This window comes from Phyllobates terribilis, unplaced genomic scaffold (genome assembly GCF_046119375.1).
Source record: "Phyllobates terribilis strain yellow unplaced genomic scaffold, ASM4611937v1 Scaffold_9__5_contigs__length_417890890, whole genome shotgun sequence".
NCBI classification, from domain to species: Eukaryota; Metazoa; Chordata; class Amphibia; order Anura; family Dendrobatidae; genus Phyllobates; species Phyllobates terribilis.
Window position 1 is genome coordinate 48527451 of NW_027362769.1, and position 12888 is coordinate 48540338.

Here is a 12888-nt window from a genome sequence, read left to right on the forward strand (position 1 = left end):
GAGGATGATGAGCAGAGGAGGATGATGAGCAGAGGAGGGTGAGCAGAGCAGAATGAGCAGAGCAGGGTGAGCAGAGGAGGGTCAGCAGAGAAGGATGAGCAGAGGAGGGTCAGCAGAGGAGAGTGAACAGAGGAGAATGAGCAGAGCAGGGTGAGCAGAGGAGGGTGAGCAGAGGAGGATGAGCAGAGGAGGATGAGCAGAGGAGGGTGAGCAGAGGAGGGTGAGCAGAGGAGAATAAGCAGAGCAGGGTGAGCAGAGGAGGGTCAGCAGAGCAGGGTGAGCAGAGGAGGGTCAGCAGAGAAGGATGAGCAGAGGAGAATGAGCAGAGGAGAGTGAGCAGAGCGGAATGAGCAGAGGAGGATGAGCAGAGGAGAATGAGCAGAGCAGGGTGAGCAGAGCAGGGTGAGCAGAGCAGGGTGAGCAGAGAAGAATGAGCAGGGGAGGGTGAGCAGAGAAGAATGAGCAGAGGAGGGTGAGCAGAGGAGAATGAGCAGAGGAGAATGAGCAGAGGAGAATGAGCAGAGGAGAATGAGCAGAGCAGGGTGAGCAGAGCAGGGTGAGCAGTGAAGAATGAGCAGAGGAGAATGAGCAGAGGAGAATGAGCAGAGGAGAATGAGCAGAGCAGGGTGAGCAGAGGAGGGTGAGCAGAGGAGGGTGAGCAGAGGAGGGTGATGAGCAGAGGAGGGTGATGAGCAGAGGAGGGTGATGAGCAGAGGAGGGTGAGCAGAGGAGGGTGATGAGCAGAGGAGGGTGAGCAGAGCAGAATGAGCAGAGGAGGGTGAGCAGAGCAGAATGAGCAGAGGAGAATGAGCAGAGGAGAATGAGCAGAGCAGGGTGAGCAGAGCAGGGTGAGCAGTGAAGAATGAGCAGGGGAGGGTGAGCAGAGAAGAATGAGCAGAGGAGAATGAGCAGAGGAGAATGAGCAGAGCAGGGTTAGCAGAGCAGGGTGAGCAGAGCAGGGTGAGCAGAGGAGGGTGAGCAGAGGAGGGTGATGAGCAGAGGAGGGTGATGAGCAGAGGAGGGTGATGAGCAGAGGAGGGTGATGAGCAGAGGAGGGTGAGCAGAGGAGGGTGATGAGCAGAGGAGGGTGAGCAGAGCAGAATGAGCAGAGGAGGGTGAGCAGAGCAGAATGAGCAGAGGAGAATGAGCAGAGGAGAATGAGCAGAGCAGGGTGAGCAGAGCAGGGTGAGCAGTGAAGAATGAGCAGGGGAGGGTGAGCAGAGAAGAATGAGCAGAGGAGAATGAGCAGAGGAGAATGAGCAGAGCAGGGTGAGTAGAGCAGGGTGAGCAGAGGAGGGTGAGCAGAGGAGGGTGATGAGCAGAGGAGGGTGAGCAGAGGAGGGTGATGAGCAGAGGAGGGTGAGCAGAGGAGGGTGATGAGCAGAGGAGGGTGAGCAGAGCAGAATGAGCAGAGGAGGGTGAGCAGAGCAGAATGAGCAGAGGAGGGTCAGCAGAGAAGGATGAGCAGAAAAGGGTGAGCAGAGCAGAATGAGCAGAGCAGGGTGAGCAGAGGAATGGGAGGAGATGACAGAGGAGGGAATGACTGGGAGAGCTGAGAGGAATAATGGAGCCAGTCACACCCAGCCAGGGAGGGTCCCGGCAGGAAGGCAGGCACACGCCGGCAGCACTGCTCGCCATACACTGAGCACACGGCCGCTGCGAGGAGGCGCTGAGAGCACCGGGAGGCACACACCATTCCCGGCAGAGCAATCCTGGCTAGAGCCGGGAGGGAGGACGCCAGGAAGGGCCTTCCATCTTCTCCTCTCCTCCCTCACCCCCTCCTCCCGGGGCCGCCGTCACTGAGGGACGCTTACAGGCCACCGGGTGTCCGCGCTGTGACCGGGAGCCGCACTGGGAGATCGCAAGGAGGATTCCGGGGCTGTGAACACACCGCTGCCGAGGTGAGAGCGGGCTGTGGGCCGGGGAGACCCGCTCCATGACAGGGGGCCTGCTGGAGGGAAGGAGTGCGGAGGGATGTGCAGGGTGTGGGCACAAGGAGGTGCATGGATGGGGACTGGCCGTATTGTACAGGCACCATGATGTCATCCATGGCCGGAGAGGATGGCTGCTACCATCGGTGCGACAGCACACATGTGCGGCTCTGGGTGTCACCGGACTGCATGCCACCTGGGGCCGGGGAGGGCTGAGCATGGGGGCCGGGCTGTATGGGGGTCCTGACTGCTGCCCAGCCGGGCCACACAACTTATGTAACCCTGAGAAGCCACTGTACACCCGGCCACAGATCACGGATCTCCTCGGCGGTGCCGGTCCATGTGAGCCTGAGAGCACAGCAATGGCTGCCGTCCTCCTGCTTGTGTAGATACCTGACAGTGGCCCTGGCAGAGATATATGTGTGGATACCTGACAGGGGTCCGGGCTGAGCTACATGTGTGGATACCTGACAGGGGTCCGGGCTGAGCTACATGTGTGGATACCTGACAGGTGTCCGGGCTGAGCTACATGTGTGGATACCTGACAGGGGTCCGGACTGAGCTACATGTGTGGATGCCTGACAGGGGTCCGGGCTGAGCGACATGTGTGGATACCTGACAGGGGTCCGGGCTGAGCGACATGTGTGGATACCTGACAGGGGTCCGGGCTGAGCGACATGTGTGGATACCTGACAGGGGTCCGGGCTGCGCGACATGTGTGGATACCTGACAGGGGTCCGGGCTGCGCGACATGTGTGGATACCTGACAGGGGTCCGGGCTGCGCGACATGTGTGGATACCTCACAGGGGTCCGGGCTGCGCGACATGTGTGGATACCTCACAGGGGTCCGGGCTGCGCGACATGTGTGGATACCTGACAGGGGTCCGGGCTGCGCGACATGTGTGGATACCTGACAGGGGTCCGGGCTGCGCGACATGTGTGGATACCTGACAGGGGTCCGGGCTGCGCGACATGTGTGGATACCTGACAGGGGTCCGGGCTGCGCGACATGTGTGGATACCTGACAGGGGTCCGGGCTGCGCGACATGTGTGGATACCTGACAGGGGTCCGGGCTGCGCGACATGTGTGGATACCTGACAGGGGTCCGGGCTGCGCGACATGTGTGGATACCTGACAGGGGTCCGGGCTGCGCGACATGTGTGGATACCTGACAGTGGCTCGGGCTGTGCTACATGGACAACACTGGGCAACATTTTTAGGCAGATGTGGAAACAATGCTTCAAAGTAAGAGGCTTCCAACAACAGACAGAGGTGTTACTGGTTTGTTTGTATCTATTAGCATAATGCAAAGTGGAGGAACAAAAGAGAAATGTAAATCAGATCAGTGCTTGCTGTGATCTGCCTTGGTCTTCAATCCCACATCAAAGCATCAGTTCCTCTTGCACACAGTTTTTGAAGAAACTCTGCAAGAGGTTGTTCCAAATATCTTGGAGAACTAACCACAAATCTTCTGAGGATGTCACTTGTGCAAATCTTTGTCTCCTCACATAATCCCAGACAGACTGGATGATGGTGAGATCAGGGCTCTGTGGGGCCATATTACTCCCAGGACTCCTTGTTCTTCTGTTATCGTATGGTCCATAAGTATCTGACAGTATTTCTCAGCATTGAGGACACCATTAATTTTGACCAATTCCCCGACTCCGTTTGTGGAAATGCTTGCAGGGACCCTCCACCATGCTTGCAGGGACCCTCCACCATGCTTCACTGTTACCTGCAGACCCTCATTTATTGTGAAAAAAAGAGGAGAGTAGATTCAGCTCACCTGATTGCTGTAGGCTTTGGAAGGAAGCACGGGTACGTGTGGCCTCACGTCTTTGCAGGAAAAAAAGGTTGAAGAAACCAGCTGAGCTTTTGACAAAGAACACAGCTCTGTGTTCGAAACGCGTTGCGTTTTTTCCATGTGAGATTCCCCGATGTAATTTGGAAATTTTTAAACTGCGTGGATTTGCTTCAATAAATATTTGCACTTTTGGAAGCTGGTTTCTTCAACCTTTTTTTCCTCATTTATTGTACCACACTCCAGCCCTCCGGCAAACAAACTGTCTTCCGTTATAGCCAAATATTTCACATTTTGACTCCTCAATCCAGAGCATGTCCTGTCACTTAACTGCACCCCAGTTCCTATGTTTTTGTGCATTTTATGCACAGTTGAGTCGCTTGGTCTTGTTTTCTTGTAGATGTGGCTTTTTAGCTGCAATTCTCCCAGAAAGACTACTTACTGCCAGACTTCTCCGAACTGTGGTTGGGTGTAACCAGACCCCAGTGGTTGCTGCCAGTTCGGAGCTGATGGCACTGTTGGATATCTTCTGAAGTGGAGGGAAGTAAGCATGATGTGTCTCTCATCCACTGCACTAAGTCTTCCTTGGCCAACCACTGTGACTACGGCCCTCAATGTTGCCCATTTCGTGGTGATTTCAATGCCGAGAAATATAGTCAGATACTTATCCATCCTGCTTAAGGAAAAGTTTGACTGGATCCAAATATATTCTGCAGCCGAACAATGAAAAAGAACTACCTTCAGTGTAAAGAACAAGGAGTCCTGGAAGTGATGATATGGCCCCCGTACAGTCCTGAGCTCAACATCATCCAGTCTGTCCGGGATTACTTGAGGGGACAGAAGAATTTGCACAAGCGACATCCACAGAAGATTTGTGGTTAGTTCGCTAAGATGTTTGGAACAACCTCCATGCTGAGTTCCTTCACAAACTTTGTACAAGTGTATCTAGAACTATTGATGCTGTTTTGAAGTCAATGGGCAGTCACACCAAATATCGATTTCATTTACATTTGCTTTTGTTCATTCTTCTTGTATTTTGCTAATTGATAAAAAATGAACTGTTATCGCTTCTATTTTTGGAAGCATTCTTAATTTCCACCCCTGCACAGTCACGTATATAATTCTGACAGTAAGCAGGGCTGTTGGTACATGTTTATCCTGTGGACAGACACCAGGGCTGGGCGCATCCTGGACATCATCTGCTGGTCCAGAAGTTTTTGGATTGTTTTCCATTGATGTCAGAGCGGCCACCAAAGTATGCCGTGTTTTTGCCTTATTTCATAGCACTAAACATTTTCGGTATGTTTCTTTGTGAAAATCCATCCAGTTAATCATCTGCATTGCTAGTAATATCTGCTGTTATGACTGTAGCGATAAAAACCATCTCAGTCCATCTAATCCATTCTCCAATCAATACTCCTTTGGTCTCTGGAATGGAGACACGCTGACGCGTTATTGTATTATTGTGTATTACTTTATTTATTGGCCTATGTAAATGTTGGCTCTCTATGATGTCCTGCCCTGGGGATGCGGAGTTACAGACTGGACTGATTATACTAATGGCCATCGCCTATTCTCTTAGGGGAGTCTTCCAATTCTGTTTGAGCATTACCACTGGCCGTCCAGGGCATGCATTGGAGAAGCGTTTGTGGGCCTATATAAATTACGCTTCATATCCCCTAAGGAAACGAAGCAATTAGAAATACACGTAGACTTTACTTCTATGATTCAGCACTTAGCATTTTATTGAAACGATCTACTTGTTGTAACATGAAGACCTGAGTAAACCTTCTTCCCTTTTGTCAAACTGGAAAGTATTGGTTTTACTTATAACTGCAGGTCATAAATTATCATATGATTTAAAGTATTAAAACATGATGATTTCTCTTCCTTCAGTTAGTTTACAGGAGAAGTATAGAATAACTGGTGATAGAGATGTTGGTATCTGCAGGGTTTCCAGACGCTGGAGGTCAGATGCTGGATCCTGTACAGCTGAGAGGTAGATGAGGAGCGCTGCTCTCCCAATCCAATCTGCTGGATTCAGTCAGTCTCTCCCACTCCTCAATTAGTAACTCTCTAGTGCACTATTTGGCTCATGCTTGTGTAACGTTGATGTCAGGCTATAGGTGTAGCGTAAGCTTAGATCATTTTCTGAGGATTTCCAAAATGCTGTTTTTTTCTGGGTTTATAATGATTATTATAATTGCAGAGCCTGATATAGTATATTAGATTGGCAGCTTATGGGCCAAAATGCACACATTTCCTAGCTCTGGGTACGGTTACACTTAGGGTATGTGCACACGATGCAGAAAATTTCTGCAGCATTTCTGCATCTCCCTGGCAGAAAAAACGCATGCAGATTGACAAGCGCTTTCCAGGCGATAGCATCACTTGGAAAGTGCTTAACTAGGTCACACTGTATAAATCCATGCAACCAGCATGGATTTATATAGTGTGACCCGAGAGAATGGTTAAAAATAAAAAATAAATGTATACTTTACCCTCTGATGGCCCGCGCTGTCTTGATCAATCCGTTCTCCCTCGCCGGCAACTTTGAATTGAAAGACCTGCTGACGTCAGCGTCACGTGACCCGTCACATGACTCTGACGTCAGCGCAGGTCCTTCAACTCACTGCAAAGTGCCGGGAACCAAGCAGGAACGCTGCGCGGGCCGCCAGAAGGTAAGTATACATTTATTTTTTATTTTATTCTTTTTTTTACATCCTTTTTAATGGTACCTGGGTGTGGATGAGACTCTCCTCTCATCTACACCCGGGTACCATCCGCACATTAGAACGCGCCAATAACGCAAGTACAAATGCAGTCTTGCGGAATTGGCGCGTTCTAATGCAAGTCAATGGCGGCGAAAACGCCGCGTTTATGCAAAATTAATTGACATGCTGCTGATTTTTGAGCGCAGCGTTTACGCTGCGGAAAAATCCGCATCATGGGCACAGCACATGCAGATTTCAATTGGGGAACATTGCTGCCCTTCTACCATGCATTTTTAATGCGTTTCCGCAACTGCAAAAATGCAGCGGAAACGCATTAAGCTTTTCTTATGGATTTTAGTGCTGGAAACTCCAAAAATGTTTCCACAACTGATTTGCGAACAGGTTTAGTATTGCCGCATTCACACGTACGTGTGCTAGTATGGACAGTGATACACAGACCGTCCGTGGCACTCATGACCCCAACTTGATAGCTTCATATGGTCCTAGTATGGACCATGATATACAGACCATGCGTGGCACTCATGACCCCAACTTGACAGCGTCATGTGGTCCTAGTATGGACCATGATACACAGACCGTCCGTGGAACTCCTGACAAGAACTTGCCAGCCTCATATCGTCCTAGTATGGACTGTCTGTAGAACTCCTGACCTGAACTTGGCAGCCTCGCATATGCCTATGACGCTGTTAAGTTCAGGTCAGGGGTCCTGCGGACAGTCCGTTCATCACTGTCCGTACTCAGCCCCTGACACACGGATGTGTGGATGCAGCATTAGTGACATCTCACTAAGTGGATTCTCCCCAGAAACTGTGGCTGATCTGTGGTGGCACAAACAGGAAATCTGCTGACATCAATCCAGGGCTCAGCCTCAGATTTCTGCCGTGGATTTCACAAGTACGCAGTGGAATTTTCCACAGGAGAAATGATTTGTGACCATACCCTAGAGAGCATTCTCCCCTAAAATCATATAGCGCTCTTCCATATGTCTGCGCTTCTTGAAAAGCGGATTGACATTGGATATGGCTGCTGTCATAGCACGTACAAAGGTTTCCCAGACCCCTCACTGTTGCAGTAATACACCCCCACCTTCGTTTCATGGCATAAATAGGGCTTTCAGGAGCCTGGGAAAACTGAGTCACTACTCCTGTGGAAGCCTAATTGGCAGCCATATTGGTTGTCTGCCAGGTCACCCAGAAACCAATATGAGAACAAAACCCCACTCATTTCTGAAAGCCTGAAGAATCACTCCGGGCAAAACTGTTACACCTTGTATTGCCAAGTCCTGGACCTGAGTGCCATGACACAGGGACTCGAAGAAAACCAAAGAGATTCCCTGCGTCATACATACCCTGCGGCCCCCGCACTCGTTACTGCCCTGGCGGGTGTAACATCTGCCCACAGTCTCTGTAGAGTGAAGTCATGGTTAAACATCAGAGTGGTAAAACATTCATGTCATTTCCATTTAAGTTACTGGAACTTCATTGATTTTTGTTTCTATTCAGTAAAGACTTCCTGTCTGTAGAGCTGGATATTTGTTATATACCTGTCGGCAAACGCTCATATTTCCAGATGGACTGTACCGCAATGTCAAGGAACATTTCTGTCCCTTTGTTTGCCCCTAAAGATGAGCCCTAGGGAAGCGAATTATTCCCTAATAATATAGATTCATGCTCTGATAGCGCATGTTTGTGTAATTATAGTTGATTAGTCTGTAAGTGAGAAGACCCATTGTCTGTCTGCTTTCATCAAATCTGTATTCATAAATGACAGCATATATATGACCGTGTCCTTCACATATTTGTTCTTAAGAGGCGCCGTCAGACAGCCGTATAAATCAGATCGGAACGCAGTGCATGGACTGGCCGGCGGATCTCCCGACCTGAGAGCTTCATGTATTTCTATGTAGTTCCCATGCTTGGGTCGGGAGAGCTGGCAACCAGTCCTTGCATTGCGTTCTGATCTCACTCAGATTTATACTGCCGTTTGACTGTTTCCTAAGGCCTCCACGCGTATCCGCAGGATCGGCCGTCCCACAGATGAGAAGTATTCGTCACGTTGGCTTTCTGATGGCCGATCCTTTTGTTTTGCGGGAGATACGCCACTGCCAATAGAGTGCTGAGCCAAGTGTCTCTGTGCTTGGGGGACTCGGGAGACCTAGCGCTCAGCCAAATGGTCTTTCCATGACAGTCATCTAGTGTGTATGAGTGGGCTTTAAGGTCAGTATCTCTACAGGTCACATAGGCTTTTAATACTGATCTCCTAGCCTTAGAACATCAATATTAGATCACTGGGGACATAGAACTCGAATGGGACAGCGATGCAATACCGCTGCTAAATGAAAGGAATGCACAGGAAAGTACAGCTGGCAGCCTGATGTAAATGTCACCGCTGAGCACTGGAGGTGTGGAGAATCTGCTCCTCACTGAAGTAATAGTGAGAGACCAAAACTCAAGACAGGCCAGCAGATATAAAAGGTTTTGTCTCTACACATTAAGCTTAGGTCAGCCAAACACCAACTTCAGCAAGACTTTCTGACCTTCTAATGCCCATGAGACCTCCCAATTCTCCGGCAGATGACCTCGGGTTAAGGATGGATCAAGCCTGTAGCATCCCGATACCTGATCCTGTGCTGTCGTGTCTGTATACTCTTTTGCTTCCTCCCCTGCCCAGGAGCTGTGGTATGATCAGACCATGTTCCTGTACGGTCAGGCACAGCCATTACACAGTACACAGCAGGGGCACATTTATAAGATTATCTCAGCACAGGAACATTTTATTTAAACACATCCAATTGTGAAACATTATTATTCCAAGATCTATTGATTAAAAGTAACTTTTATTCGGGGGAAAACCTCTTTAACTATTTTATGTTCATGCACTATTGCTGTTTATTTGCTTTTTATGTTTTTATCTTGAGTTTTGACCATAACTTAGGGCAGATACTGTGTAATGCTGTGTCACATCCTGGGCTACTTGCTGTAGTTTTGATAAAATGAGTTTGTTCGCTGCAGCTCTCTATTCTTATGAATGATGAACTCCCGCTCTGTAGCCTTCAATATTTCGGAGGATCGGCTATCCACACCCCTCTCCCCAAACCATCCTCCCAGTACTGCTTATGGGCAGCTGTCTCCTATGCACAGTGGTGCAGGGGCGAAGGGACTGAGCTCATCATTGAGAGAACTAGCAGAGCTGCAGTGGTTCTACCAAAACTACAGCAAGAAGTTGGTAAGTGACACATCACTGACATCGTGGTCTTTTCTCAATTTTATTATATCTTCATAATTTGAAACAAAAATGTGATTTCTGTTTCCCTTTAAAGGTAAGTGGATGGTGTGTTGTCTGGTATGGACGTCAATACTGCAAACATCTTCAGAAGTCTGCTCCATGTGTCTGGTTTCTGTCCGACTAGGCGTTCAGTTGTAATATGTTCAGGATTTGTGTAGTGTGACACTCAGAATGGCTTCTGGACTCATTAACAGACTGTAGGCTGCCATAAAGGGTAGCCAGAAGTCTACAGTACTAGTCCTGATGTGTCTGTAAGGCAACGAAGCGTACACACATTATTCTATATTACATTAGGTGATAAAGGATTGGCGCTCAGTGCTGCAGCCTGTGCTGGTGGTTTCTGCGAGCGGTCCCGTGTTCACATGGATGTCGCTCTACACCAGTGTCATCAATGTGTATTCCGCACTGACGGGACGCAGACACAATAGTCAATGGCTGGCTGTGAATGGGTGAGCCCGTAATGCAGTGTGCAGAATTAGATTATGTCTCTATGAAAGCTTCCTATTGTCGTCAGGTTTTTATGACTTTGACTTAACACGATTATAGTATTTTCAGCTTATCTCCGTGCAGAGGAGGGCGCCTCCTGAAGTAGTAATGGCCCTTGTTTGGGCCTCCAGTTTGTGTGCTGTGTTTTCTGCAGAGAATGTTAATAAGTCCATCTTTTGTATGGCCACTTCTAGCACTTCCTGGCCGCATGGCCTTTGATGTCTCTGTAAGGGCTTTGTTCTCTGTACCATCTGAATCTCACAACTAATATAAATGGCAACTTCCACCCGTTAACCTCGGAGATTTACCACAACCGCGGGTCACCAGACTGCCGGATCAACACATTTCTGTGAACTTAAAACCCATCTGTCATCAAAATGCATCTTACCGTAGATCTGTTTTGCCCTGAGTTGATCTTTTTAGGTGATGTTACTTCTTACATGGGATGCTTCAGATTTTCCTCATAAATATTCATAGGTTCACACAAAGCGGCTCCAACGGTGTCATCCTATGGCCCATTTGGCAAACTGACAACCACACTTTTATTGGGCAGCGTTCACACACAAAAGCCAAGCTGTGCCCAAAATTTTTGCCCCAACATCGTGCTACTGTAGTCTTCTCTGTCCTTTTACTCAATTATGCAGGGAAAAAACTTTTTTCACAAGACAATGAAGCCGCTACGATCAGCTTCATCATCGGTGAAGCAGGTCTTTCCCTACATATCCCGAGTGGCTGTGCAGGGAAGTAGTGAGAAGACTGCAGGCGGCACAGGGTTGTGGCAAGTTTTGGCAGCACAGCAGCCGCTGCATGTGAACGCGCGTCTGTCTTTGTAAGACTTGTCTGATTTTGATCCGACTGGTCGGATGAAAAGCATCAATTCAAGTCTATGGGTCCATGAATAAAATCAGGCCACAGTAGGGTGGCATCAGAGTGCCGTCCGATTTTGACGGACTGACAAAGGACAAGGTGGAGAAACTTTTTTTTTTTTCTCTCCAGGTGCACGAAAAATTGATTTCTCCCTGATTAGAATAATCGATCCTATTTTCATGTATGTAGAGACATCGGTTGTGTCAACCTACTCGAAAGCCAATTCTCTCATTCCTGTCTCATTACTGACACTGAAGTCGGACCGGCTGAGGGTCTCCTGATCCAAACTCGACTGTCTCATATTCATAAATGATGCTGTCAAGTTCGGATCAGGAGATTAAAGACCATGAAACATGGATGTGTGACTCTGGCCTTAGATTTGCACAGAAATGTTATTTAGCTGGCAATTTCCATCAGTCACCCGATTGCCCTAATCAACGTGTAAATGGACAAATTCATCTGTTGTCAGTGACTGCAGTTGTCGTAAAATCAAGATTGGACGCGGATGCCCAGCACGGCCCCCGGATGCCCATGGTCAGCAGATTTACACTGTTTTGCCGGTCTCTGCCAACAGATAAATAAATATCTGTGGGCACATTTAAAAAAAAAAAAAAAGCATGTAAGAAAATTGATCTTCCTCTTTGTGCTTTGACCTAGCCTGCTTCTTTAGAAGAGGGAGCCCACAGCCGCCATCCTCACCATCTGGGACCCTCCGCAGCACTCAGAGAAATGTCCAATCCAATATTGTAACCATTGATTTTTAAGTGATGTGAATCACTAACCAAAGCAGCATGAGTTTGGGGGCCTGAGAACATGATTCTGCACGGGTCTAAATTCCTATTATTCTGCTAAGTTGTCAAGAATTACGGTATATAGTGTGGGTATTAGGAATATAAAAAATAAGTGGAAAATGTAAGTGGGGTGGCATATTAAGATGGCATGCAGGATTTAAGGGAAGCTGAGTAACAGGGTGCTATAATGGCTTTAATGCACCAACATGTAACTAGGAAAGGGTTCTTTACAGTTAGAGCAGTCTACTGTGGTGTGTCCTACTGTATCAGGTAGTAATGGCAGACACTATAATAGATTTTAAAAAAGGGCTGGATGCTTTTCTCCCAACTAATGGCATTGTGGGTTGTTATAACTTTGTGGAGCTAGGTCTTTAATTTTTTTTCCAACCATCTAATATATTTTATAGTGTTTTTCTAATTGAACTCAAGGTAGTAAAATGTAAACTACCTGCAAATTGTCCTTAGGATAAAATGTTTTTTAATCCATTAGCGGAGCAGTCGTCTTATTTTCTGTATGTGCTCGGTTTCGCAGCGGTAATTGGCAGCTCACATTTGGCCCTGATATTGTGATGTGTTTATATGACGGCCACTAATTTGCACTTATTTCCAGATGAACACTTTTGAGTGAGAATTTCTTGACTCCGGCCATAGAGGTGGTGCAGACAGTGGGGGAGAAGAGAAAGGGAAATTATATGTTTATTGAAAATTAACAACTCGTTACATTACCTTTTGGCCAGGAACAGTAGTGAAATGAAATTCTCAGTGGGGTCTCAGCGGGTCTGTCTGTGACCAGTTCACATGGCAGCCAAATTGTGGAATCATTCTCTCCTGGATGAGTCTGTTTTCATTTTATCCCCTGGATGAGTAGATGTTGGAATTTCTCTGAATTCATGCATTTCTCACATCTGATTTCATGCACCCGAAAGGATAATTATACCTAACAGTGAATGTAGCGAAATCCAGGAAACAAGTTCTTGCAAATATTGGATC

General features: G+C 48.0%; 1 protein-coding gene across 1 annotated transcript in view; it reads left to right on the forward strand.

Annotated features, from left to right (window-relative positions):
• The first annotated feature begins 1313 nt into the window (after nucleotides 1-1313).
• RAPH1 (Ras association (RalGDS/AF-6) and pleckstrin homology domains 1) overlaps nucleotides 1314-12888 on the forward strand; it is a 177060-nt gene continuing 165485 nt past the window's right edge. The window contains exon 1 of the mRNA XM_073646406.1: nucleotides 1314-1901. The gene's annotated coding sequence lies outside the window, so the exon portion shown is untranslated. The remainder of the gene's footprint in view (nucleotides 1902-12888) is intronic.